Genomic DNA, 26,308 nt, shown 5'->3' on the forward strand with positions numbered 1-26,308 from the left:
TGCCTCCTACACAGGGGAGAGGCAGTGGCTCCCTCCACATGGTCACCAGCCGGCTCCCTGGGGATGGGGCCTTGGCTGCTTCCTTGCTGGCCTAACAAGAGATCGCTTTGCCCTGCCTCCATGAACTCCTCACAAAGCTGATTGGCTGGCTGAGGATGGCGCAATCACTCAGCTCCCTGGCATGCCCTGAGTGATGGAGCAGACTGACGGGAGGTGTCAGTGGAGCAGGTCAGAAGCCCAGCCCTGTCTCCTGTCACTGGAGAGATGGCCCTGTGCTGGGATATGAGAGTATCCCAGTGATGCTCCTCACAGCCCAGGAGAAGAAGGGGGTTCTGGGTGGACAGAAACCAAGTAAAGCAGGTCCCAGTGGGCATGAACTGGGCACCAGTTTGGCCCAGTTGATTGAGGGGTGGTTGGTGTCATGGGCAGTGCTCAGGACTCGGAAACCTGCAAACTGAGGCCCCTTTCCTGCCTCCCTTTCCGGGCTGACCCAGTGGCCGAAAGGGGCTGCGGCTGCTGCTGGCAGGGAAGAAGCTGGGAGGCAAGGTGCTGGCAGCAAGAGATTCCGGCTGCCTCTTTGCCCTGGGTCTGCCGGCCGCCAGCCACCTTGACCAACCCTCAAACCAGCTGGACTAGCCAGCCCACGTCACAGTGAGTCACTAGTGGCCCTGTCAGAGAAGAGCCATTGGCAGCGTCAGAGACGTCCCTGCAGCTTCCTGAGACGCCTTTCTTGAAAGGGCCACTGGTGAACTGTGGAACTGCACTTTGGTAGGCCGGCTAGCTCAGTTGGTTAGCGCGTGGTGCTAATAATGCCAAGGTGATGGGTTCAAGCCCCATGCTGGCCAGAGTGGTGTTTGGTTTGGTGACTTCCCTTCCTTTAGCTGCCTGCTATGGACAGGAAAGCAAAACGAAGCAAAAATGTGAGCTTTGCAAGAAGCAGGGCAGAGATCTGGTAGGGGGAGGCTCCAGCCTGCACAGCCCCAGTGGATAAAAGGGCCTTGGCCTGGCTTCCTGTCCCCAAAAGCAGGGGACCTGATGCCCAAATTCCTGCTGCTGCAGTGGCTACCTCAAGGCACCAGCTGGGGGGCAGGCTCTGGAGCCCAAGCCACACGGGGAGACTCAATATGACTGGGAGGCCTGGAGCGTGTGAGCCCTGCACAGAGGCTGCTGCTGGTGGCCTTCTTCAGTGGCCCAGCAGCTCAAGTTCCCCTGAACCAGCTTCTCCCCCTGGAGCCACCCCCCAGTGCTGCTGAGGCCCCTGACATGAGGCAGTGGGACCACCAGAGGAAGGTGCCAGCCTTAGCCCTTCCTCCCAGCCTCCACCCCCTCCCAGGGTCTTTCCCCAGCCCCTCCCCAGTTCTACATTCCCCACATAAAAACCAGACAGTTTGTTCTTTCAACAGGGAAAAGTCCTGTTTGTGTTACCAGCGGGGGGGGGGGGGGAAAGGGGGGACACAGAGGGCAAAAAATGAGGAGTAAAGATAGTTGGAAACAAGGGGCTGGGTTTAAACTACTGCAGAAAAAAGGACTCTGCCCCTGGAGCTGCCCTGTCCTCTCCAGAGCACTTAGGCTGGCACCGGGGAGGCCTGAGCCCAGGCAGTGCCCAGCCAAGGGGGAGGGAAGGGCTGGGGGATGTTCTGAAAGGCTGCTGGCACCGTTAGACCCTTTTTTTAGCAGTGAGGGAGAGGTGGGAAAGGAGCCTGAGTTAACCTCTTGGGTCACAGCTGCTGTAACATGTGGCAAGAAAGTTGACTAAGGCCATGAAAGTTGACTATGGAGTTGTTTGGTAAAAATTGCCAGGGGCTTCCCTGACGGGGAATTGAACCCAGGCCACAGCAGTGAAAGTGCTGGATCCTAATCACTAGACCGTCAGAGACACATAAAGCCTGTCTCCTTGCTCACCTACACTAGCCTTTCACAGGCCATTTAATGTCCACTTCAGGATGCGGGGAGGGTCCATTCTCCCTTGCCCAGAGGGGACAAGAACAGCCAAATAGAACATCAAAGCAGCCAGACTGGGCCATGTCAGTTTGCCAGACCAAATAACTATCCCCCCCCCCCCGCTCTGGAGTCTCTGCCTCTCATGGGCCTTCTCATCCTCAGGCTCCGCCTTGTCTCCAGACAGACCCTGCTCTGCTGCAGCCACCTCCCTCCGGCTGTCACTTCTAGAGCAAAATGCTTCCCTTCATTCTGACTTTGCACACCTGGGGTTTTAGCACTCAGAGCTGCACCTGACACCAGCATTGGCTAGTGAGGGGTCTGAACAGCTTCTGCAGAGAGGGAGAGAGAGAGACAACCACTGTGGAGCATCCTTGCCAACTGTCTCAGAAAGCAGAGGAATGTAAATTCTTTGTCAGGTGGGACAGTGCCAGAGACAGAAATTCACCTTCTAACTGTCCCTTCTTCAACTTTAGCTCCTGATTAAGCCCCTTTGAAGAAGCCAGATACACAGGAAGGGCTGATCACAACCCTCTGAAAATCAGCTTTCCATGGGTATCTGTAGCTGGCTCCAAGTCATGGGCCTTGACATCTCGTCTCCCTCCCGAAACCAGGGAAGTGTCTCCCACCGCTGCAGCCTCCTGAGGTTCTATGGCACTGTCTGTACAGCAGGGACAGCAACACTCACAGCCCCACAGGAGGGTCCCTGGCCTAGCAACGTGGCCCCCTGAGCAGCCTCTGATGTTCCCTGCGTGAGCCCCAGAACCAGCCCTGAGTGACAGGGGCAGGGAGAGCAGCTCACACATGCCAAGGGGCTGGCCAGGGGCAGGACATGAGCCTGCAAGGCAGCAGTGACATCACAAGAAACTTTTGCAGCACCTCAGCTGGGAGGCAGTGACCTCATAGAGGGTCCATGGCAACAGCCAGGTGGGACAGGCTGCAGGGCTGGGGCATCTCAGAGACCCCCATGGCCTGGCTGCCTGGCATCTCCTTTGTGAGGTTTCCCCTTGAGGGCAGAAGGGATTGAGGGTCTGAGCTGGGAGTGTCTCTGTGGAGATTTCCCGTGTGGGGCAGGCAGGGTTGCAGGAGAGGCTGGCACTGAACCTCTGAGAGAGGCAAGAGGATGGGCTGCAAACACCAGATGAGGATGGGATTTGAACCCATGCGTGCAGAGCACAAAGGATTAGCAGTCCATCACGTTAACCACTCGGCCACCTCATCTGAGCTGTTAAAATTTGCTTTAAATCACCTGAAGTCAGCACTTCAGGGAACCTTTCTACCACTTGCTGACTGGCCAAGGACACCCAGGGCGGGAAGGTTTTGACTTTTCACAATGTTCCCTGGGCTGTTGTACAAAGCTCAGTGCTGGTAACAAACCCAAACACCCCCTGGCTACATCTACCCCGCAGACTTCTTGCTCAAGAACTGTTTTGTGCAAAAGGTCTTGCCCAACAGTGTGTCCACACTGCCATGTGCTGTTGCACAAGAGAAGTGCTTTTCTGTAAAAGCAGCCATGGCAGTGTGGACGCTCTCCTGCGCAGGAAAGCTCTGACGGGCATTTTAGATATTTGGCTTTCTTGAGCAAGAAACCCCTGTTGCCCGTCCATACTGCCTCCTTGTGGGCGAGTTCTTGCACAAGAGGGCTTATTACTCGTGGGGAGAGCAATAACTTCTGTGCAAGAAGCCCTGTTGTCTGATGCTGCACTATAAATTTACTTGTGCAAAAATGTGCCTTCAGTGTAGATGCTCTGCAAGATTTTACACAAGAGCAGTTGCTCTTGCACAAAAAGCCTGCAGTGTAGACGTAGCCCTGCAGTGTAGACACAGCCTGAGAGACACGAGGAAATGAAGTGGCCACAGCCTCCCCCCAGCAGGCTGGCCCTCAACAGGACGGGCACGTCTACACAGCACCCTCACCTCGAAGTGAGCTGTGCAGTGTGAGAGGCTGCCCGGGACCCCAGGGGAAGGTCTGTGGGGAGTTTCCAAGGCAACAACAACTACACAGTTTCATAATCTACACTCACGTTACTGTGATTTATTCCTCCGCTGTCAAGTGTCTCTGAAGGGATGAGAAATGCAGGGCCCAGGTGCAGGGAGCCGGGTCACATTCTCCTGCCTGAGTCTCAGTCCTGGCTGAAGCCTGGCTACAGAGAGAAGAGGCCAATGCAAACAGCCCCATGGCAGCGAGGGAGTCAGTAGGTAGGTGGGTGGGTGGAGCAGGGAGCTGGGGGCAGAGTTCAGCTCTAACTCACTAGGGGTGTGATCCATAGTTCAAAATAATCAATGCGCCTACAGGCAGTCCCCGGGTTACGTACAAGATAGGGACTGCAGGTTTGTTCTTAAGTTGAATCTGTATGTAAGTCGGAACTGGCGTCCAGATTCAGCTGCTGCTGAAACTGATCAGTTTCAACAGTGGCTGAATCTGGACGCCAGTTCTGACTTACATACAGATTCAACTTAAGAACCCCAGGCATCCCCAAGTCAGCTGCTGCTGAAACTGATCAGCAGCTGATTCCAGGAAGCCCGGGGCAGGGGCTTCCTGTAGTCAGCCACTGGTCATTTTCAGCAGCTGCTGACTTGGGGACACCTGGGGCAGAGCAGCTGGGGTGCTGCTGGGTTGGTCCAGTGGCGCCCAGAGCGGCGCTACGGGACCAACCGACAGCGCCCCAGCTGCTGTACCACAGGCGTCCGGAGCAAAGCCGCGGAGCACGGGGGCAGTGGGACAGCCCAGACGCGCTGTGGCTATCCTGCTGCCCTTGGGCTCCGTGGCTTTGCTCTGCTTTGCTCCCCGTCCCCCTGGTCTGCAGACCGGGGGGGGGGGGTGGAGCAGAGCAGAGCAGAGCAAAGCCGCGGAACACGCGGCCAGCTGACAGCCCAGACACATCTGGGCTGTCAGCTGGCCGCGTACTCCGCGGCTTTGCTCTGCTCTGCTCTGCTCCCCCTCCACCTGGTCTGCAGACCAGGGGGAGGGAGAGCAGAGCAGAGCAAAGCCACGGAGCCCGAGGGCAACAGGATAGCCACAGCGCGTCTGGGCTGTCAGCTGGCCGCGTGTTCCGCCGCTTTGCTTCCTCTCCCTGGTCTGCTGGAGACCAGGGAGAGGAAGGGCCCCGTTCGTAACTGCGGTTCCGACATAAGTCGGATCCGCGTAACTCGGGGACTGCCTGTATTTTGAAATAGCTTATTTTGTAATTTGGGGCTGGCTACACAGCACTTCGAAATAAATCCGCATGCAGGGACGTCGGAATAGCGAGCCTGTTATAGCTTGAAATAAGGGGCTTGCTCTTAAGACGCGTCAGTGTGATATGAGCACCACGTCCCCTAAACCTCTGAGCTAGCCGGCCCACGGGTGTGAGTCTCACAAGTAGCACTCGCAGGGATGTTGTGGGCTCTGGAACAAGGTGGGTGAGGCAGCAAAGCCCTTTGCATGCAGGGGAATTAGCTCAAGTGGTAGAGTGCTTGCTTAGCATGCAAGAGGCAGTGGGATCGATGCCCACATTCTCCAATTACAGCTCTATTCTTTAATTTCAATGGCCCCCTCCCTCTTCCTTCCTTCTCTTCCAAAAGAGACAGACCCCCCCAGTGGCAAAGCAGAGAGTGGAGATATCAAACTCACCAGCCCATCAGGCTCTGGGGTGTAATGGAAAGCCTGTTGGACTTCTAAGCTGTAGTGGTTAATGTGAGTCCAGCAAGACATTCAAAGGCTGTGGGTTCAAGTCCCACCAGAGTCACTTCAGCTGCTTCCTAATTTCCAGGATGCAGCTTTTACAGACCAGTCAATCCTTAGGCTGACACTGGGGTGGGCCGGCATCCAGGCAATTCCCAGCAGACCCCAGTGAGGGTGGAGGGAAGGGCTGGTCCTTGGGGTTAGGGCTGGGGGTTGTTCTGAAAGGACCATTTTGTCCCTCCCTGTCTCCTACTAGTGCTGAGCAACACTCAGGCTGACACGGCTGCCAAACATCCTGGACAGTAAATAATGAGCCAGACGGGTTTGTTGGCAGCTCAGTGTGCGGAGCCTTAGATGAAACATTTAAAGGTCCCTGGTTCAATCCCAGGCTTTGCCATGTCTCTCAGTGCAGCAGGGCCCTCTCTGCTCCCCTTATCATGCTCCTGCCCTGTGACATCCCCTCATCCATCCTGGCAGCAGCCCACCTTTGATTCTAAACCTCCCTCAGATTGGCTGCTTCTGCTTCCTTGGCTAAAGTCCCTCCCCCTGTGCGTGTGGCTGGCAGGGATTGCTAGAGGGATCCATTTACATGTAGCTTCACTGAAACCCCTCTCATTGGCCTGCACCCAGGTCAGTCCATGTGTGTTAAAGGGCCTCAGGGAGCACAGAGCAGAGGGATCCCCTCGACACACAAACACAGTCCCAGCCCCAAGCCTCCCCCATATCCCAGATCCTGTGCCCTGACTTCTCTACCCTCCCACATCCTCACTCCTGCCCTGAGCCCCCCCCACTCTCACACACTCCCCAAATCCCTGCCTTAAGCCTCCCACACTCCACATTTTAATTTCTTACAGGTACTGTCCTATCACAACCCTTCCCCCCACTTCCTGCCTTGAGCCTCCCCCTCCCTCCTGCCCAGCCCAAGAGGTGGTGCCCAATAGAACAGGCCCTGTAAGAAATGTGTCACTTTCACCCCTGGGAGCAGCTCAGCCATGCAAAGGGGCTGCCTGGGGCAGGACATTAGCCCTGGAGGGCAGGGGTGGGTGTGGCAGTGACATCACAAGGGCCTTTTGCAGCCCCTCAGCTTATTGGCTAGTGGAGGTTGAGCGGTGATGACCTCACAGAGAGTCCATGACAATGGCCAGGTGGGACAGGCTGCAGGGCAGGGGCCATCTCAGAGACCTCCCCCCCCCATGGCTTTGCTGCAGGAAGTCTCCTTGAGAGTTGCCCTTGAGGCCTTTTTGGATCCTTCTCCTTTCCCACGACTAACTGACCGAGAAGGCCGACGTCTCTGTGGAGAAGGGAAGAGCTTCCAAGAAGGCCTCTGTAAATGTAGCAGGGGAGTTAGCTCAAGTGGTAGAGCGCTTGCTTCGCATGTGAGAGGTAGTGGGATCTATTCCCCCATTGTCCAATGAGAAGAGAAATTTTGAATTTTTCTTTTACCAGCAGAGCCAGCCGGGGGCTAAGTGGCTCCAGTAGCTCCCCGCCCCGGCCCCCACTTCCTACTTGCTCTCCCCAAAAGCCAGCCACGCTGGGGCAGAGAGCTGCTGGACACCAGCCCTCCTGGGCCAGACAGTGGCAGGAGCACTGGAGGCAGGTTGCAAGCGGGGCAGAATTAGCTCCATTGGAAAAGTGCTGCCTTTGCGCATGAGAGGTAGCAGGATTCACTCCCATCTTCTCACACCTACTCGCTGGTACTGAGGGGCCGGCCCCTTTCCTGCCGCCCCAACTCTTATTCCCACAATGCGCTTTGTGCAGGGGCCGCTGGTCTTTCTGCCAAGGTGCGTGGCTGGGAGCCAGGACTCAGGACCCTTCCTAAAATATACAAATCCCCGCCCCCCACGACCCTCTGTTCCACTCACACGGTCTGGCTGCTGCCCACATGGAACTCAGGGGCCAGGTGGGTGACTTGCATTGCAGCTGTGACAGCATCAGACCCCTGCCACCCGCCTGCTCAGTGTGGAGACCAAGCCCAAGGGTGGCACCTGGGATGTGAGTTACACAAAAGCCTCTTGTCTCTTGTTCCTTGTCCAGTTCCCAACATTGGCTGCGGATGCCACTTTCCGGAGGGGTGTAGCTCAGAGGTAGAGTGTTTGACTGCAGATCAAGTGGTCCTTGCTTCAAATCCAAGTGCCCCCTTGGCAAATTTCTTTCTAGTGGAAACATTTTCCTTTCCAGTTCCATCACAATCTGGCTTTACATTGCTTGAGGTTCTTGACATTAATAAGAACCCTTAATGCAGAGCTACTCAACTTTGGAAGCCCTGGTGGCCACAATGAATGGCACTTAACCAGGATGGACAGGGCAGGTGTCCTGAGCTGGTGTATTCTAGAAGCTGAGAATGGGTGACGGGAGGGATCACTTAACAAATGTCTGTCCTGGTGATTCCCACTGGGCAATGAGATTGGCTGCTGTTGTGAGACAGGATCCTGGGCTAGTTGGGCAACTGGCATGGCCCCGTCTGGCTGTTCTGATGTTCTGTTTGGTTTCTGTTCTTGTCCCCTCTGGACAATGGAAAATGGATCCGTGTCCTGAAGGGGACAGAAAGTGGCCTGTGAAAGGCTAGTGTAGGTAAGGAAAGAACCTTGCTCTTGTGTCTCTGATGGTCTAGTGGCTAGGATTCAGCAGTTTCATTGCTGAGGCCTGGGTTCAATTCCCAGTCAAGGAAACCAGCCTCAGTTTTCACTTGACATCTGCCAAGTCATTCATCTTACCTCATTGTTACAGCAGCTGTCACCCAAGAGGTTCGCTCAGGGCCCCTTTCCCACCTCTCCCTCACTGCCAAGACAGCACCTGCCATTTTCACAAGCCCTTCAGAAGGGGTGGAGCTGGGTGACTCAAACTGCCCCTCCCCTCTCCCATGTGGGCAGCCCTGCAGGAAGCTCTGTGGCACACACAGCACTAGCCCAGCGCACAGTCAGGTCGGCACAAGATCCATTGGTTCAGTTTGGTTGTTGAAGGAGACAACCCAGAACTGGCTCCAGCCCCCACTCAGTAACCTGGGGAAATGACCCACCAGGCCTGGGCCCCTGGGAGAGGCAACGATTCCCCACTGGCCAGGGCAGAGCCTCCCTCTCACACAGTCATGGAGCCTTCTCCCCCTGGGCCTGCCTCCCCCTTCGCTCAGCTCTCACTGCTCGGTGCTGCCAGGGAGGGGCCTCACTGCGAGAGCTGCCTGGGCAGGTTCCTGCCACAGAGACACGTCCCAGAGCAGGACGGATGCTCAGACCGACACTGAGTGTTGCTCAGCGCTGGGGTGAGACAGGGAAGGACAAAAGGGTCTAACGGCGCCTGCAGCCTTTCAGAACAGCCCCCAGGCCCCACCCCAAGTACCAACCCTGCTCAGGATCCCCAAGGGCACTGACACAGATTCCCTGGCACAGGGCAATCCCAGGCCTCAGTTCTGCCGGCCAGCAGTTTCCCCTCTTCGGTTTCCTGTCAGCTCCCTGTAAAACACCTCACAACGGTAGATGAGGGTGAGTGGGGATAAACCCAGCTGTGCTGTAGAGTGGCTGTTAGGTGGGGAAAGAGAGGTGGTCCCTTTGCCTCCCGAGCAACTCACACATGTAAGAAAACTGCGGTTGAACATCTTGGCATAGTTGTCAGGATGGCCAAGTGGTCTAAGGCGCCAGACTCAAGGTGCTATCTTTCTCTCAGTTGGGTGTTCTGGTCTCTGAATGGAGGCGTGGGTTCAAATCCCACTCCTGACATGTCTTCCTTTTTATATCTAGAGAAGTGACCTCATTTCAATGACTCCCCTGGCATTGCAGGATCCCTTGCTCAGCATTTCTCTCAGGCTGCATCTACACAGCAGCGTTCCTTGGGAATAACGGCCATTACACTGCAATAACAATGGGAGCATCAACACAGCGATTTCATTATTCCGACTTCTGTAACGCTCCATCCAGACCAGTGGTCTGAGGAGCCAGGAAGTTTCCAGGCTGCAGACAAACAAGCCTACAGGCAAGACAAAGTGGAGTCGTTGGGACTTCAGCCCAGCAGGATCTCTGTGTGGCTCCCAGACCTTTTGTTTCCCATTTCCAGGGGCAAACATTCAGCAACACTCACAGGCCCCACACGAGGGGGCTGGTTTGGTGCTTCACCCCACGGCCCAGCAACAAGCCCTCAAACTTCCCCTGTTCTAAGAGCCCGGTTTGCTGTGTGAATTTTGTGTGGTAGGTGACATCAGGCCTGGGCATTGGGATTATCTGCCAGTTCCCCTGGCCCTGGGGCTTTGCTGTCTTCACATCTGTGATGGCCGAGTGGTCAAGGTGTTGGACTAGAAATCCAATAGGGTTTCCCTGAAAAAGTTCTTAGCCTGCCCATAGCGAGGCCTTTGCTTTGGTCACTCCCCCTGCTAGTGTAACTCTTCTGCCAGGTAGTGCTGGCAGCAGCCAGGGCTGGGTTTGATTTCTAGGGGTTTCTCTTCATTCATCTCACACAAAACTGGCTTGAGGCCCCACCCAGCAGCCTGGGAAATCCCCCCCCCCCCCGAGTACCTCGGGGAGGCGATGCTTCCCCACTCGCCAGCACAGAGTCTGAATGTAGAAAAGAAACTTTTAATGAAAGAGGGTGAGAAGTAACGTGGCATTCGCCTGGGAAAATACCACAAGCAGGGTTCAGAACCAACCCACAAATAAGTCTCGGCTCAAGTGGCTTGAGCAATGTCCTTTGCCAGCAATGTAAGTCCAGCAATGTACGTGTCCCACTCACGTGCCCAAACTTTCTCTGTACCCCACTCACAGTTGCTGCCCTTGCTCAGGGCAGATAAGAGCTCAGGCGTGATTTTCAGAGTTCACCTCCCACTCTTGGAGGGAGTGGGCATAGGAGGCATCTCACCCACTCTGTTGGCCACCCGCCACTGCTCCTACTGGCTTGCCGCCAGCTACTCCCACCAGCTACCCTGCTGGCCACCTGCCACTGTTCCTACTGGCCACCCACCAACTACCTGCTCTTGCCCCTACCGTTCACCCTGCTGGCTGCTTGCTCCTGCCAGCTGCTGCTTCTACGATCGGGATCGGTCTGGCTCTGGGATAAACCCAGTGATTTCTGCTCTTTGTCAGTTTCCTTGGTGATTTCAGCTCTTGGCCCCCCGCCTAGGCTGGACAAAAGATTCCAGCCCCCACTGGAATAATATTTCAAAATAACAAAGAGATTCCTTAAGGAGTCTGTTTTAGGTCTATCCTTAGAATGGGTAGTGGGGGAGGGAGAGGCAGAATGAACCCGTCTCATAGCTCATGGCTGGAGGACATGTGGGCTGCTGGTTCACGCTCCTTCCCCCCACATCCTGAGTCCACTCCACTTGAGTCTGGAAGGGGAAGGCTTGTCCATCCCAGACTTTTTTCAATGACAGTGTCTCTCCTGCAAGCACTGGTGTCATATTTTACAATTGGGTGGTTTGCGAGCGGAGGGGCAGAATACATTTGGTTATGTGCACCACCAGTAGAAACATGTGCTGTCTACTGTGAGCAGCTGTGGGCGCTCTACTAATCAGGTAGATGCCAGTATGAGCCTTAAAACCATCTGGAAGAACTACAAAGTTTTGATTGTTATGGGAACTAGCCTTGGGCTGATACATTGGGGGTGGTATAAGATCAAGTCCAATTCTATTTTCCAAACAAAAAGAGAGGACTATGTACCAGAACCTGGCATTGTGACATATGTGATGCAACATGAAAACCAAAATAAAGGAAAATAATAATAGTACTATATATAAAAAGATATAATTAACCTTGAAAGTTTGCATCTGCGATCTTGCCAACGAAGGAAGAAATGAGAAAAACCAGTTGGATTAGAAAGAACTGGCTGCTTGTGGCAGGATTTTCATTTCTGGGTGTCCATCTTGGTACATATTTTATACAAAGAGCTGCAAAGAACTCTGCTAAATCAGCCTTGGAAGTTAAACAAAAGAATCTTGAAGAATGAAATAATTTTCTCCAATCATCACGTATCCATTTATCATTATTATATTTGTACTCCAGATGTTTAATATTTGAATTTCGAATTCAAATATTAAACAATGAACAGCTACGTGGACATAGTTGTCATTCTGTATGCATGGTTTCCTTTTTATAATATGTTTGGCTTCAAAGAGGAAAAATATACTTCTGTAGCTTAAAACTTCTCTAACTTATGGATTCAAGGAAGAGTGGAATAAACTTGAAAATTTGTTGATCAGAATAAAAAGCTTGTCTTGAAAAAAAAAATTCCTACAGTTAGAGATAAAATGGTTTTGTGACCCCACAACAGCCAAATTAGTTACAATACTCCACATTCCATTCTCACAACCTATAGCACTGGCTGAACTGGATTTACATAGCCACAGCCTGGATTCCTTTCCCAGCACAGCATGAGCTGTATTTACATATCAACAGTTGATTATCTTGCAGGGCTACACAACTGAAGGAGTGTGCCCACACCTAGGGCTGCTCTCCCCTTTCAGCTGGCTGAATTGGAAACAGCGGTTGAGACCCTGTTTACTTCTGCAGTGTAGACGTACCCAGAGTGAGTGGGGGTGATACAGGGGGAGCAGCTCAAACAGGCCAAAGGGTTGGCCAGGAGCAGGACATGAGCCCTGCAAGGCAGCAGTGACATCACAAGGGCCTTGTGCAGCACCTCAGCTCATTGGTTGGGAGGCAGTGACCTCACAGAAGGTCCATGACAACAGCGAGGTGGGACAGGGGCAATCTGAGACTACACACTACAGGATGATTGAGCTGCTCTCCACGAAAAGCGGTGAGAGGGAGCCCTTGGCTGTGGGACCCACTTGTGCCTGTTGTTCAGGGTTAAATAAGATCTCCTCCAGGAGGCTGCCTGTTCCCTTCCCACCTTGCTTTGGCTGGGAATCAAATCAAGCAAGGGACAGCAAACGCCAGGCACTGTCATTGTCTGGGCCACAGATAAAGACCCTCTTGGAGCTGTGGTCCGAGGAGGAGTCTCTGCAGGCCCTGCAGTCCATGCGGAGGAATGTGGACATTTATGGCCGAATGGCCAATGTTCTAGCAAAGAAAGGCCACCTCCCTCCTACCCCCGCATCCTAGACCAAGTCAGAACCAAGGTCAAGGAATTGTGGCAGGGGGATGTGAGGGAAGCTCACTGTGAAATCAGACCAGAGACGGACACTGTCAGTAAACATTCATATCGGAAACGCTCCTCTGGATGCTGGGCCCACCAGAGCCATGTGCTGCTGCCATCTGCCTGCTCCATGGACATCTTCCCATTGCAGAGTGCGCGCCGAGCCAGACTGTGACTAGACAGCTCATCTCTGGGCACCCAGGGCTACATCTACACTGCAGGCTTCTTGCTCAAGAATGGCCGTTCTTGCGCAAAAACTTGAGAAGCATCTACTCTGCATGCGCGTTCTTGAGCAACTAAATTTACAGCAAGACGTAGGAAAAGAGGGCTTCTTGGGCAAGAGTTAGTCCGTTCCCCATGAGGAATAAACCCTCTTGTGCAAGAGCTCTTGCACAAGAAGGTAGTATGAACAGGCAACAGTTTTTTTGTGTGCAAGAAACCCCTATGGCTAAAATGGCCATCAGAGCATTCTTGCACAAGAGAGCGTGAACACTGCCTCCGACATTCTTGCCCAAAAGCACATGGCAGTGTGGACGTGCTCTTGCACAAGACGTTTTGCACAAGAACTCTTGCACAACACAGTTCTTGAGCAAGAATTCTGCAGAGTAGATGTAGCCAGGGGTTGTTTGGGTTTCTTACCAGCACTGAGCTTTGTACAACAGCCCAGGGAACATTGTGAAAAGCCAAAACCTTCCAGCCCTGGGTGTCCCTGGCCAGCCAGCGAGTGGCACAAAGGTTCCTGGTAGTGCTGGCTTTGGGTAGTTTGAAAAAAGTCCCTTCAGGCATGGGTTCAAATCCCATTCTCATTGGATGTTTGCAGCCGCTTCTCTCAGATCTCTCTTCAGTTCAGTGCCAGCTCCTCCTGTACCCCTGCCTGCCCCAGCCCCTCCCACTGCAGCCTGGGGAAAGGGGAAATCTCCACAGAGACACTCCCAGCTGGGACCCTCAATCCCTTCTGCCCTCAAGGGGAAACCTCACAAAGGAGATTCCAGGCAGCCAGGCCATGGGGGTCTCTGAGATTCCTGCAGCCTGTCACACCTGGCTGTTGCCGTGGACACTCTGTGAGGTCACTGCCTCCCAGCCAATGAGCTGAGGTCATGTAAAAGTTCCTTGTGATGTCACTGCTGCCTTGCAGGCTCATGTCCTGCCCCTGGCCAGCCCCTTGGCATGTGTGAGCTGCTCCCCCTGCCCCCGTCACTCAGGGCTGGTTCTGGGGCTCAAGCAGGGAACATCAGAGGCTGCTCAGGGGGCCACATTGCTAGGCCCTAAGGTCACCTTTTAAATGTCAGGGCAAGCCAGGACCTATCCCGTCCCTTCCCCAAGAGCCCGCCCCTTTGCTTAGCCCCTGCCCTCCCCAAAGCTTTCAATGGACTCTTGGTTACTAATGGACACTCACCACTAACGATATAATTACACCCCAGCCATTTTGCTAGGGCTGCAGCTGGGGAGAAAAGTTTAATTTAAATCATGAAATGATTACGCGTTTGAACTGTCTCATGTTAGTTGATCAAACTTCATTTTAAATAAAGGAAAACATTACGGCCAGCACAAAAGGTTTCGATGCCACATCCCTAGAGACTCTGGAACAAAGAAGACACATGAGAAGAACCCAACTTTCTTCCTTTTGCTGTTACATGGATGGATCTAGCTCAGGTTTCACTCAGGGGGTCTGTCTGCATGTGAAGTACCTGTGACAGCCCCTGTGCTCCTCTGCCTCTCACCAACAATGCCATCTACTTGGGGGAGAAGTTGCCCTGAGACTTGGATAAATTAGCATTGTTCATGCACCCTTCAATAGCTCAGCTGGCAGAGCGGAGGACTGTAGTGTGTGTTTGGCAAGTGGTCCTTAGGTCGCTGGTTCAACTCTGGCTTGAAGGAGCCATTCTTTTCCCTCCAACATGGCCTTAGCAGAAAGCAACCAAGGTGGTTACCTTGGGTCCCTGTATTCAGAGACCTGCACTTCAATTGACAAAAGGATTGTGGGGATGAGCTGCCAGTCACATTTCTTGGGCTATGCAGGTTCTGTCCACACACAAAAGTTCTTTTGGAACAATGGCCGTTATTCCACAATAACAATGCAAGAGTCTACACAGCAATTCCGTTATTTTGAAATAATTTCTGAAGTAACAGATGGCTTATTCCGACTTCTGCAAACCTCATTCTACGAAGAATAACGCCTGTTCCAAATTAGCTATTTCAAAATAAGGCCTGTGTAGCTGCGCCACTGCTGCTAGTTTGAACTAGCCCCTCCCCAGGGCCATTCTGAGTTATTCTTCCCAGAGCTCTAAATCGAGACAGCTCATCCACACTGGGGAGCCTGACTCGGACTATTCTGAGGTTTCCCTGCAGTGTAGACGTGCTAGTTTGAAATAAGCTATTTTGGAATCACTATTCAGGACTTTGAAACCTGCAATGTGAGTTCAAATCTCAATGGGACCTCCTGAGGTTTTTCACACTGCAGGCTTTTTGCACAAAAATGGCCGTTCTTGTGCAAAAACTAGCGGAGTGGCACACTAAAGATAACAGAGACAGAAATTCCCTCTTCCAAATGCACGTTCCTCAATTTTTAGGTGCCAGGTTCATGCCCTTGAAAGGAGCCAGAAATACAGGGGGGGGCTGATCACGCCCCTCTGAAAACCATCTCTCAGAAGATACCTCCAGCTGCCCCCAGAGTGTGTAACTCAACACCTTGACATCTCATCTCCCTCCCAAAACCAGGGGCTTGTTCCCACAGCCACAGCCTCAGCAGGGAGCTGCACTGGCGCTCACTGCTCGTGGGGAAGGGAGCGGGTCCCACAGGGTCTGGGGCTGGTGGGGAATGGGCAGCCACATTCTGAGGGCAGGGAGAGCGGCTGGGGCTAGGCTGGTGGCACCGTGGGATGTCCCTGGGGGAGCTCTGCAATGTGACCCTGGCTCCCAAGGCAGCAAGTGCAGAATCCCCCTTGGCGAGTGTGAGAGACTCGGACCAGCCTGATCTGAATCTGGATGGACTGCCCCGCTGCTGGAGTGTCAGAGCCCCTGTCAACCGGCCTGTGTTTGTCCCCTCCCCCACCAGGCAGGGCAGGGCCCACGCTCCCAACAGGAAGTTATAGGCACATCTCTTGCATCTTGCACCCAGAGCACTGGGACGACCATGGAACAGGACTCCATGGCCCATGTGTGGTACCCAGGGACTTACAGTGGGAGTCAGAGCTCTACCTTGCCAGTGCCAGTCACCTCTGCACCCACTCCAGGTTTCTGGTTTCCTTCTCCCTAACAAGCCTCCCCAATCAGCCTTTTCCTGAACCAGCAGTTCCATGGGTGGCCAGGGGAGGCCTCTTCTGTGTCCCAGAAGGACATAGGAAAATGTGAACAAAGGCCACAACAAAGCACCACTGGGAGTTGAACCCAGGATCTCCTGTTTACGAGACAGGTGCTTTAGCCAGCTAAGCCATGGTGCCCTCTTAAGGTCATGCACTAAAACTGATCTATTCTATGGTCCCAGACAACACCTTTGACTCCCAAAGTGCAGCCAATCCCCATTTCCCTCCCGCCCTGGCTGTGTCTGGCTCCCTGGGCACAGAAGGCTACAGCTCAGTGGGCAGAGGCTCTAACATACCCATCTCCCCCAGCTGCTGGGACTGTGGAGTTGGCCTTGAGATTTAGTGTTGCTGGGGGAAGGGATAAGTGCAGCAAACACTGATCATCTGGATTGTAAGCCCTTGGGTCTCACAGTTTGGGTTGGAGACCCCAGGTGGGGACCTGGCCTACTTGGGTCAGTCCCTTCCTGAGGGCACAGAATTAAGAGAGAATTCCTTTGTTCTGAGCAATCCAAATTGGCAAAAGAGCAAGTCACAAATTTTTTGTTCACATATAAGTACAGGAGAATGGTCTCTTACAGTAATGATGGCCAAGTGGTTATGGAGTTGGCTTAAAAATCCAAAAGTTTTTCCCTGTTCAGGGTTGAATCTTTCTCACACTGAGGCCTGTGTTTTGGTCATACCCCTAACAAGGGCAACAAGCTTGGCTGCCAGCTGTTTGCACATCTGGACCCAGAAATATCCTGAGCCTTGGTTCTGTTAGCCAGTTTCTTTTCAGCTCACTGCAAACTGCCTCCCAGCTGTAGGTGAGGCTGAGTGTGCATGAAACCAGCGGTGCCTGACCAATGTGTCTGCTTTTCCTACCATCCCTCCATCTGTACCTAGAGTCGGCTTCCTTCAGTTGAGCTTGGCCTTGGCCCCACAGCAGGAAGCCAAAGGGAGCAAAGAGCAGAAGTGCAGGATGCTGGTGGGGTGCCCTCTGGGTTTGATTTAATGAGTCTTAGTTTGACTGGCTGAATCAAGTTCCAGAAGATTGATCACGGCAATTCCTCTCCAGCTGGACGTGGTTCTTGTTCTTCTGTACAGAACAGCCAATGGGCGTTCAGATCTCAGCCGATGGCAATAGAAACCAGACACCCAGCAGGTTTGAACTGATTTCAGTTGAGGGACCCGTCTGCCTGGTTTACATGCATCGGCACAAGAACACATGAGGGGTTTGCTGACATTTTAAGAATCCCTGTACAATAGGAATCCATGACTGGAGGTGCAAATGTTTCACTTAGGATAATCAACTTTTTAAGGGGGCACTTGAGATTGAACCAAGGACCTCTACAATCGGCACTCAAACACTACCACTGAGTTACACCCGACAGTGGTTGTACTTTTCAGCCCAGTGTTGGGGACTTAGCACCTGGCAGCACTGTCTGCAGGAGCAGGTGGTGCCTGCAGGAGCAGATTGTCATGCTGAAGCAGGAAGACCAGGAACTGGCTCCAAGGCAGGGTTACGACACTGCTAGAATCCTCCTCCTCATCCTGGAGCTACAGGTCATCAGCGTTGTCATCCTGAAGCTACAGCTGCTGCTGCTGCCGCCCAGGTGTCTCCCTCACAAACTCCACAACGATCCTTGGACAAAGCCTTGGTCCCACTGCCTCATGTCAGGGGCCTCAGCAGCGCTGGGGGGTGGCTCCAGGGGGAGAAACTGGTTCAGGAGAACTTGAGCTGTTGGGCCACTGAAGCAGGCCCCCAGCAGCAGCCTCTGTGCAGGGCACACACGCTCCAGGCCTCCCGGTCATATTGAGTCTCCCTGCCCCCCAGCTGGTGCCTTGAGGTAGCCACTGCAGCAGCAGGAATTTGGGCATCAGGTCCCCTGCCTTTGGGGACAGGAAGCCAGGCCCAGGCCCTTTTAGCCACTGGGGCTGTGCAGGGTGGAGCCTCCCCCTACCAGATCTCTGCCCTGCTTCCTGCACAGCTCACATTTTTGCTTGTTTCTGCTTCCTTGTCCCTAGCAGGCAGCTAAAGGAAGGGAAGTCACCAAACCAAACACCCCAAGGGCCAGCATGGGACTTGAACCCATGACCTTGGCATTATTAGCACCACACTCTAACCAACTGAGCTAACCGGCCTACAAAAATTCTGTTCACCAGTGGCCCTTTCAAGAAAGGCGCCTCAGGCAGCAGCAGGGACGTCTCTGCAGCTGCCAATGGCTCTTCTCTGACAGGGCCACTAGTGACTCACTGTGATGTGGGCTGGCTAGTCCAGCTGGTTTGAGGGTTGGTCAAGGTGGCTGGTGGCCGGCAGACCAAGGGCAAAGAGGCAGCCGGAATCTCTTGCTGCCAGCACCTTGCCTCCCAGCTTCTTCCCTGCCAGGAGCAGCAGAGTCCTGAGCACTGCCCTTGACACCATGGGACCAATCTCCCCTCACTCAACTGGGCCAAGCTGGTGCCCCAGTTCATGCCCACTGGGACCTGTTTTACTTGGTTTCCTTCCACCCAGAGCCCCCTTCTTCTCCTGGGCTGCGAGGAGCATCACTGGGATCCTTTCTCATATCCCAGCACAGGGCCATCTCTCCAGTGACAGGAGACAGGGCTGGTTTCAGGATTTCTTTTAGCGCAGCATGAAGCAAGGGGAGACAGAGGAAAATCAACCCCATTTGCAAGCTTTGTGTGACAGGAGGGGTGTGAGCTGGGGAGGCTGCCCCCCCAGAAGGTACATTTGGTTGCACCCAGGGGCAGCAAGAATTCAGGCCCTCAGGCCAGTGCATTGGGGACAATGTGTGAGCCCTTCCATGAGCATTTTCTGCTCCTACTGGGGAAGGCAGCTGGGCAGGACCAGCCTGCAGCTCACGTCCCTTTCAGCCCCAGGTGCAGGAGGTAACAGAGAGGGGAGGAAAGTCCATGGCCAGGGCCTTCTCCCAGCAGTCTGGCCCTGCGCAGACTCTGTGCATGATGGAGCTTCTCCCAGCAGGCCGATGGCCTGTTCTCTGCAAAGTGCTCAGCCTGTTTCATTCCTTTGCAGGAGCGAGTGGGATACACGCACCCTGTTCCTCACTGACAGGAGTGTCTTCCTCCCTTGGTTTCACACAGGGTCTGTCCTCCTTCCAGGGAGGAATGCAAATCCAGATGAGTGAAATTGCAAATGAAACATGGATTTGAACTTCCTGAGCTTCATTTGCATAATTTCCAACACCAAGTCCAACTGAGACCCACTAAATCAAACCCAGAGGCCACCCCCACCAGCACTGCATTGAAGCCTTTGCATTTCCATTTGTGCCACATTCTGGGTCCTGCCCAGCTGCCTTCCCAGTGGGAGGAGAAAATGCTCATGGAAGGGCTTTTTCCAGAAGAGCAGTGCAGTGTAGACACAGCCTGAGTGTTGCTCAGCACTAGCAGGAGACAGGGAAGGACAAAACAGTCTAACGGCATCTGCAGCCTTTCAGAACAACCCCCAGCCCCAACCCCAAGGACCAGCCCTTCCCTCCACCCTCCCTGGGATCTGCTGGACAGGTCCAGACGCAGGCATGGGCGAGCCCGGTAGCTGCCCACGATGTCAACCGATGTGGGGTGCCTGATGGCAGATGCATCCCTTACAGCTGCCATCAGGTGTCACGTGCCCAGCTCCCTCAGCGCCTTCTCGCCCACATCCCTGTGGTGCAGGCCAGCAATGCTCTCCCCCACAGACGCAGGCCCGCTGCTGGAAACTGTCTGGATTCAAGCCCACCCCAGTGCCAGCCTAAGGATTGCTGGTCTATAAAAGGTGCCTTGGAAATGAGGAAGCAGCTAAAGTGACTCTGATGGGACTTGAACCCACAACCTTTGAATATCTAGGTATGCTTACACCAGCTCCCTGCAGCTTAGAAGTCCAACGTGCTTTCCATTGCACCACAGAGCCTGACTGATGCCTCCACTCTGCTTTGTAGCATGTACATTGCTGGGGGAAAAGAAAGGGGAGGCAGGTCTGTCTCTTTTGGAAGAGCAGGTAGAAAGAGGGAGAGGGCCAATGAGCCCCCGCCAGGGAAAATAAGAGATAAGAACTGAGCGGCACCTGGAGAATGTGGACATTGACCCCACTGCACTTTGCATGCTAAGCAAGTGCTCTATCAGCTGAGCTGAGCTAGCTCTCCTACCTGTGAAAGATGCATCTGCCTCACCTACCCTGTTCCAGAGCTGCCCGAGGCTCCTTTCTGAAAGGGCCACTTGTGGGACTGACACCCGTGGGCCGGCTAGTTCGGAGGTTTAGGACGTGGTGCTCATATCACACTGACTCATCTTAAGAGCAAGCCCCTTATTTCAAACCATAACGGCATCGCTATTCCAATGTCCCTGCAAACCGCATGGCGTGATTTATTTGGAACTAAGTGCTGTGCAGCCAGCGCCAAATTACAAAATAAGCTATTTCAAAATTGACTCAAAATAAGCTATCCAATTGCATCGCTTATTCTGAGCTATGGAACACACCCCTAGTGAGTTAGAGCCCAGCTCTGCCCCCAGCTCTCTGCTCCACGCACCCACGTACTGACTCCCTCGCTACCATGGGGCTGTTTGCATTGGCCTCTTCTCTCTGTAGCCAGGCTTCAGCCAGGACTGAGACTCAGGCAGGAGAATGTGACCCAGCTCCCTGCACCTGGGCCCTGCATTTCTCATCCCTTCAGAGACAGATGACTGTACATTATGACTGCATCTACACTGTAGGGCTACGTCTATACTGCAGGCTTTTTGTGCAAGAGCAGCTGTTCTTGCCGAAAATCTTGCAGAGTGTCTACAGTGCAGACACCACGTTTTTGCTCAAGTAAATTTATAGTTCTGCATCAGACAACAGGGCTTCTTGTGCAAGAATTATTCCTCTCCCCACGAGGAATAAGCCCTCTTGCGCAATCACTCATCCACAAGGAGGCAGTGTGGATGGGCAACAGGGGTCTCTTGCTCAAGAAAGCCCTGTGGCTAAAATGCCCATCAGAGATTTCTTGGAAGGAGAGCATCCACACTACCATGGGCTCTCTTGCATAAAAGTACTTCTCTTGTGCTAAAGCACATGGCAGTGTGGACGCACTGTTACACAAGACCTTTGCACAAGAATTCTTGCACAAAACAGTTCTTGAGCAAGAAACCTGCAGGGCAGATTTAGCCAGGGGGTGTTTGGGTTTGTTACCAGCATTGAGCTTTGTACAACAAACCAGGGAACATTGTGAAAAGGCAAAACCTTCCCGCCCTGGGTGACCCTGGCCAGCCAGGAAGTGGCACAAAGGTTCCCTGAAGCGCTGACTTTAGCTGATTTGAAACAAACCCCCGCACCTGAGAGGTGGTTAAGGTGATGGACTGTTCAAATCCCATTCTCACAATGTGTTTGCAGCCCTCTCTCTAGCCTCTCCCAGAGGTTCAGTGCCAGCCCCTCCTGTATCCCTGCCTGCCCCTACCCCTACCCCAGCCCCTCCCACTGCAGCCTGGGGCAAATGGAAATCTCCACAGAGACACTCCCAGCTGGGACCCTCAATCCCTTCTGCCCTCAAGGGGAAACCTCACAAAGGAGATTCCAGGCAGCCAGGCCATGGAGGTCTCTGAGATGCCCCAGCCCTGCAGCCTGTCCCACCTGGCTGTTGCCATGGTCCCTCTGTGAGGTCACTGCCTCCCAGCCAATGAGCTGAGGTGCTGCACAAGGCCCTTGTGATGTCACTGCAGCCTTGCAGGCTCATGTCCTGCCCCTGGCCAGCCCCTTGGCATGTGTGAGCTGCTCCCCTTCTTCCCCCGTCACTCAGGGCTGGTTCTGGGGCTCAAGCAGGGAACATCAGAGGCTGCTCGGGGGGCCACATTGCTAGGCCAGGGACCCTCCTGTGGGGCTGTGAGTGTTGCTGTCCCTGCTGTACAGATACGGCCATAGAGCCTCAGGAGGCTGCAGCGGTGGGAGACACGTCCCTGGTTTTGGGAGGGAGACGAGATGTCAAGGCCCATGACTCAGAGCCAGCTACCAATACCCATGGAAAGCTGATTTTCAGAGGGGTGTGATCATCCCTTCCTGTGTATCTGGCTTCTTCAAAGGGGATTAATCAGGAGCTAAAAGTTAAAGAAGGAACATTCAGAAGGGTGAATTTCTTTCCCTGAGAACGTTTTCTGTTTGCCCCAGTGGCCTAATGGAGAAGGCACTGGCCTCCTAAGCCAGGGGTTGTGGGTTCAAGTCCCACTGGGGCTGACAGTTTCCTTTCACTGACAAAGAGTTTACATTCCTCTGCTCTCTGAAACAATTAGCATGGATGCTCCACAGTTGCTCTCTCCCTCTCTGGAGAAGTTGTTCAGACCCTGCACTAGCAAATGCTGGTGTAAGATGCAGGTCTTATTGCTAAAAGCCCAGGTATTTAAAGTCAGAATAAAGAGGCACATTTTGCTCTAGAAGGCCCAGGTGTGACAGCCTGTGGCAGAGCAGGGTCTGTCTGGAGACAAAGTGGACCTGAGGATGAGAAGGCCCATGAGAGGCAGAGACTCCAGAGCTGTGGCAGGGGGCTAGTTATTTGGTCTGGCAAAAGGACAGAAAAACCCCAGGCCCTGAGCATGGTGCGGGCGAAGCCCATGGGGCAGTTTGCCTGGTGAGGTTTGGGGCATGGAGAAGCTGTGAAGCTCTGTGAGTGGCTAAGGTCCCTGGCTGAGCTGCGCCACCAGCCTTGTGTGCGACTCAAACTGTCTCAAACTGTCCCACATCCCCTTTTGTGTGTCTGTTGCAGTGAGAGGGAGCCCTTGGCTATGGGACCCACTTGTGCCTGTTGTTCAGGGTTAAATAAGTTCTTCCCCAGGAGGCTGCCTGTTCCCTTCCCACCTTGCATTGGCTGGGAATCAAATCAAGCAAGGGGCAGCAAACCCCAGGCACCATCATAGTCTGGGCCACAGATAACGACCCTCTTGGAGCTGTGATCCCAGGAGGAGTCTCTGAAGGCCCTGCAGTCCATACGGAGGAATGCCGACATTTTTGGCCAAATGGCCAATGGTCTAGCAAAGAAAGGTCATCTCCCTCCTACCCCCGCATCCTACCAAGTCAGAGCCAAGGTCAAGGAATTGCAGCAGGGGTATGTGAGGGAGGAACCACATTACTGTGCATGCTCTCGGAGAGGATGAAGAGGGGTGAGAGGCAGCCCGCAGCTGCAGAACCCATTTGTGCCTGTTTTTTCAGGGTTCAAATAAAAGCTCAGCAAGGAGCATTGATGCTCCCTCTTTACATTGCATTGGCTAAGAATCAAACCCAGGTCAACTGCATGGAAGGCAGCTATGCTCACCACTATTCCACCAATGCCTGCCTGCAAAGCTGCTGGGAAAATTCGTTAGGAAATCCTACATCTGCCATGAGGCTGGCCAGAGGCAAGAGGGTGCCTGTGCGGTTTGGGTAAAACAGAACTTCTTGGCCATTAGGCAAAGACCAGAAGTGGTGATGCTGGGGGAGTGGTTGCCCTGCACTCTCCATGGTTTAAGAAGCTGGGCAGGAGAGGAGTCCCAGAGGTTGTTGGGTGGGAGAGTAGAGTTTATCAGACTTTGGGCTAAGCTCTAGAGCAGCCAAGGGAGAGGTGGGGAAGTGGCTTCTGGATACTCTGTGTGGCCCAGGGATGAGGACTAAGAGCCGTCCTTGTGTTTTTTGCCATAGAGTGTTGTTTCTGGGTCCTTTGCCTAAGATCGAGCACTTCTGCCTTCCGGAGAGCCATGTCACAGGCACAAGCCCCCAGAGACCCCTCCAGGGACACATCACAGGACCAAGCAAGGGGCAGAAACACTGGGCACTGTCAGTGTCTGGGCCAGAGATAAAGACCCTCTTGGAGCTGTGATCCGAGGGGGAGTCTCTGCAGGCCCGGCAGTCCAGGAGGAGGAATGTGGACATTTATGAACATAAAAACATACTGGGTCAGATCAAAGGTCTGTCTAGCCCAGTAGCCTATCTGCTGACAGTGGCCAACACCAGGTGCCCTGGAGGGGGTGGACCGAAGACAATGATCAAGCGATTTGTCTCCTGCCATCCGTCTCCAGCCTCTGACAAACAGAGGCCAGGGACACCATTTTATCCCCTGGCTAATAGCTTTTCTGGACCTAACCTCCATGAAATTATCTAACATATGGCCCAATGGCTGATGGCCTTGCAGAGAGAGGCCACCTCCCCCCTCCTGCATCCTAGACCAAGTCAGACCCAAGGTCAACGAATTGTGGGAGGTGTGGAAGCAGGACTCCTCCTGTGGGCCTGTTACCAAGACCAAGTCAGAGCCAAGGTTAAGGAATTGCGGGAGGAGTGTGTTAGGGCCCGTGAGGGCAGGTCCCGCTCTGGGGAAGCACCGCAGCACTGTGCATACTGTGAGGAACTGGACCGAATCCCGGGGTGTGGGGAGCCCCTGTCTCCAGGGATAGTTGTGGAGTCTGGGATGGAGACACCTGGGCAGCAGCAGCTGCAGCTTCAGGATGACAACACTGATGACCTGCAGCTCCAGGATGAGGAGGAAGATTCCAGAAACTTTATGACCTTCACCCTGGACAACGCTGATGACCTGCAGCGCCAGGGGACGCAGGAGGACTCCCAAACGTCTTCAGGCAGCGGGGAGGGAACATCAGGTGAGTGCTGGGAGGTTGCAATACCCAGGACATGTCGACACTTGCAGTCTCCTTCAGGAGAGGGATGCAAATGGAGACATTCGAAATTGTAAACGAAACCAGGATTTAAATATCCCGCGCTACATTTGCATAATCACATCTGGGTGCTGTTTCAAAATACTTTAACAGCAGTGTCAGCGTTTGCTAGTCGGGGCTCTGGACAGCACCTGCACAGAGGGAGATGGCAACTGCGGGACGCCCTGGCCAACTGTCCCAATGTCTCACAGCAGAAAAGAAAACAAAAGAGGCCAATGCAAACAGCCCCTGGCAGCCAGGGAGTCAGCACGTCGGTGGGTGGGGCAGGGAGCTGGGGGCAGAGCTGGGCTCTAACTCGCTGGGCGACCTTGGCCCATTCAGTGAACCTCTCCCTGGCTCCATGGCCCTGTCTGCACAGCAGGGACAGCAACACTCAGGCCCACAGGAGGGGGCTGGTTTGATGCTTCACCCCATGGCCCAGCAATGAGCCCCTGTCACGTTTCTGAATTGGAGGGAAGCAGCCAGATCGCTGCTGCACCCCTAGGTGGAGGTGTTGGCCCCAGAAATTGGTGTGGGGGGAGCCATGTGGGGTATTGAATGGGAGCTTATTGTTTGTTGATCTTATGTACGCTATTTGTGTGAGTGTATAATGTCTGTGTGTGTAGGTAGGAATCTGTAATCTGTGTGGAAGCTGAATATTTCTGTGAATGTGGTTAAGCATGGCTATGGACAGGCTGAGTAGCAAAGCCCTGTGGAACAATGGCTCTCAATAGGCTATGGACACACCCAAAGAATGGGATTTGTCACCTGAGGGCAGCCAGCAGGAAATATAGAGATTGGCCTCTGACCAGGTGACTTGCTGCAGACTAGAAGAGGCCAGGAAGGAGTATAAAGAGGCCATGTGGTCGAGGGCATTTTGTTCTCAGCTCAGCACTTCATCCCAGAGGCAGCATTGCAGGGATTGAAGAGCCCGGAAGACCTGTGAACCCATCCTGATCGCAGGATGTGCAATAAGAACTTTTAAACCAGCAGCTGCAACATCTCTGCTAGAGCCTGCATCGAGGACTGGGAGATTCGGTGCATGTAACGTACTGTACTTTAATAACCTTACTCTCATGCTTTTCTTTCTTGTAATAATAAACCTTTAGTTTTAGATTCTAAAGGATTGGCCCAGCGTGATTTGTGGGTAAGATCCAGAGGGTAAATTGACCAGGGATCTGTGGCTGGTTTCTTGGAACCGGACAGGACTTGTTCAGGGTAGGTGGGATTGGGTGCTAGGACCCCCCACCTGTGTATAGGCCCGGGGCCATCTGGGGCACGGATATTGCTGGGGTGTCGGAGGGGTTTTGCTCGGGAGACTTCAGGCAGGCAGCTGAAGCGCTCTGTGAGACTGGTTTGTGGCCTGTGTGGAGAGGTCGCCAGTTGGGGGCTGTAAGGAACCCCGGATTTGAGCAATTCGCCCTGAGCGGATGCCCTTAGCTGTGCCCAGACACGGCCCGGTCTGTCACAGCCCCCAAACTTCCCCCTGTGTTTTGGGAGCCAGGTTTGCCCTTTGAATTCTGTGGGGCAGGTGATGTCAGGCCGGGTACTGGGATTATTTACCAGTTTCCCTGGCCCTGGGGCGCTGGTAACTTCACAGCTGTGGTGGCTGAGTGGTTAAGGCGTTGGACTAGAAATCCAATAGGGTTTCCGTGTGCAGGTTCAAATCCTGCTCACAGTGAGGCTAGAGTTTTGGCCGCAGCCCTAACCAGGC

The 26,308-nt window shown here is 53.7% G+C and overlaps 5 non-coding genes across 5 annotated transcripts; 3 read left to right on the forward strand and 2 right to left on the reverse strand.

The window, feature by feature from the left end:
* The first annotated feature begins 5,367 nt into the window (after window positions 1–5,367).
* On the forward strand, window positions 5,368–5,440 carry TRNAA-AGC (transfer RNA alanine (anticodon AGC)). Its single transcript has one exon. It is a non-coding gene; the product is annotated as a tRNA-Ala (tRNA).
* A 3,763-nt stretch (window positions 5,441–9,203) lies between these two features.
* On the forward strand, window positions 9,204–9,312 carry TRNAL-CAA (transfer RNA leucine (anticodon CAA)). Its single transcript has 2 exons — window positions 9,204–9,241; window positions 9,267–9,312. It is a non-coding gene; the product is annotated as a tRNA-Leu (tRNA).
* A 6,730-nt stretch (window positions 9,313–16,042) lies between these two features.
* TRNAT-UGU (transfer RNA threonine (anticodon UGU)) lies at window positions 16,043–16,116 on the reverse strand. Its single transcript has one exon. It is a non-coding gene; the product is annotated as a tRNA-Thr (tRNA).
* A 3,642-nt stretch (window positions 16,117–19,758) lies between these two features.
* On the reverse strand, window positions 19,759–19,864 carry TRNAR-UCU (transfer RNA arginine (anticodon UCU)). The gene is made up of 2 exons: window positions 19,828–19,864; window positions 19,759–19,794 (listed from the first exon to the last, which is right to left on the reverse strand). It is a non-coding gene; the product is annotated as a tRNA-Arg (tRNA).
* Window positions 19,865–22,083: 2,219 nt separating this feature from the next.
* On the forward strand, window positions 22,084–22,155 carry TRNAR-CCU (transfer RNA arginine (anticodon CCU)). The gene has a single exon. It is a non-coding gene; the product is annotated as a tRNA-Arg (tRNA).
* Window positions 22,156–26,308: the final 4,153 nt, after the last annotated feature.

The sequence above is a fragment of the Pelodiscus sinensis genome, chromosome 19 (assembly GCF_052426305.1).
Source record: "Pelodiscus sinensis isolate ZL-2025 chromosome 19, ASM5242630v1, whole genome shotgun sequence".
NCBI lineage: Eukaryota > Metazoa > Chordata > Testudines > Trionychidae > Pelodiscus > Pelodiscus sinensis.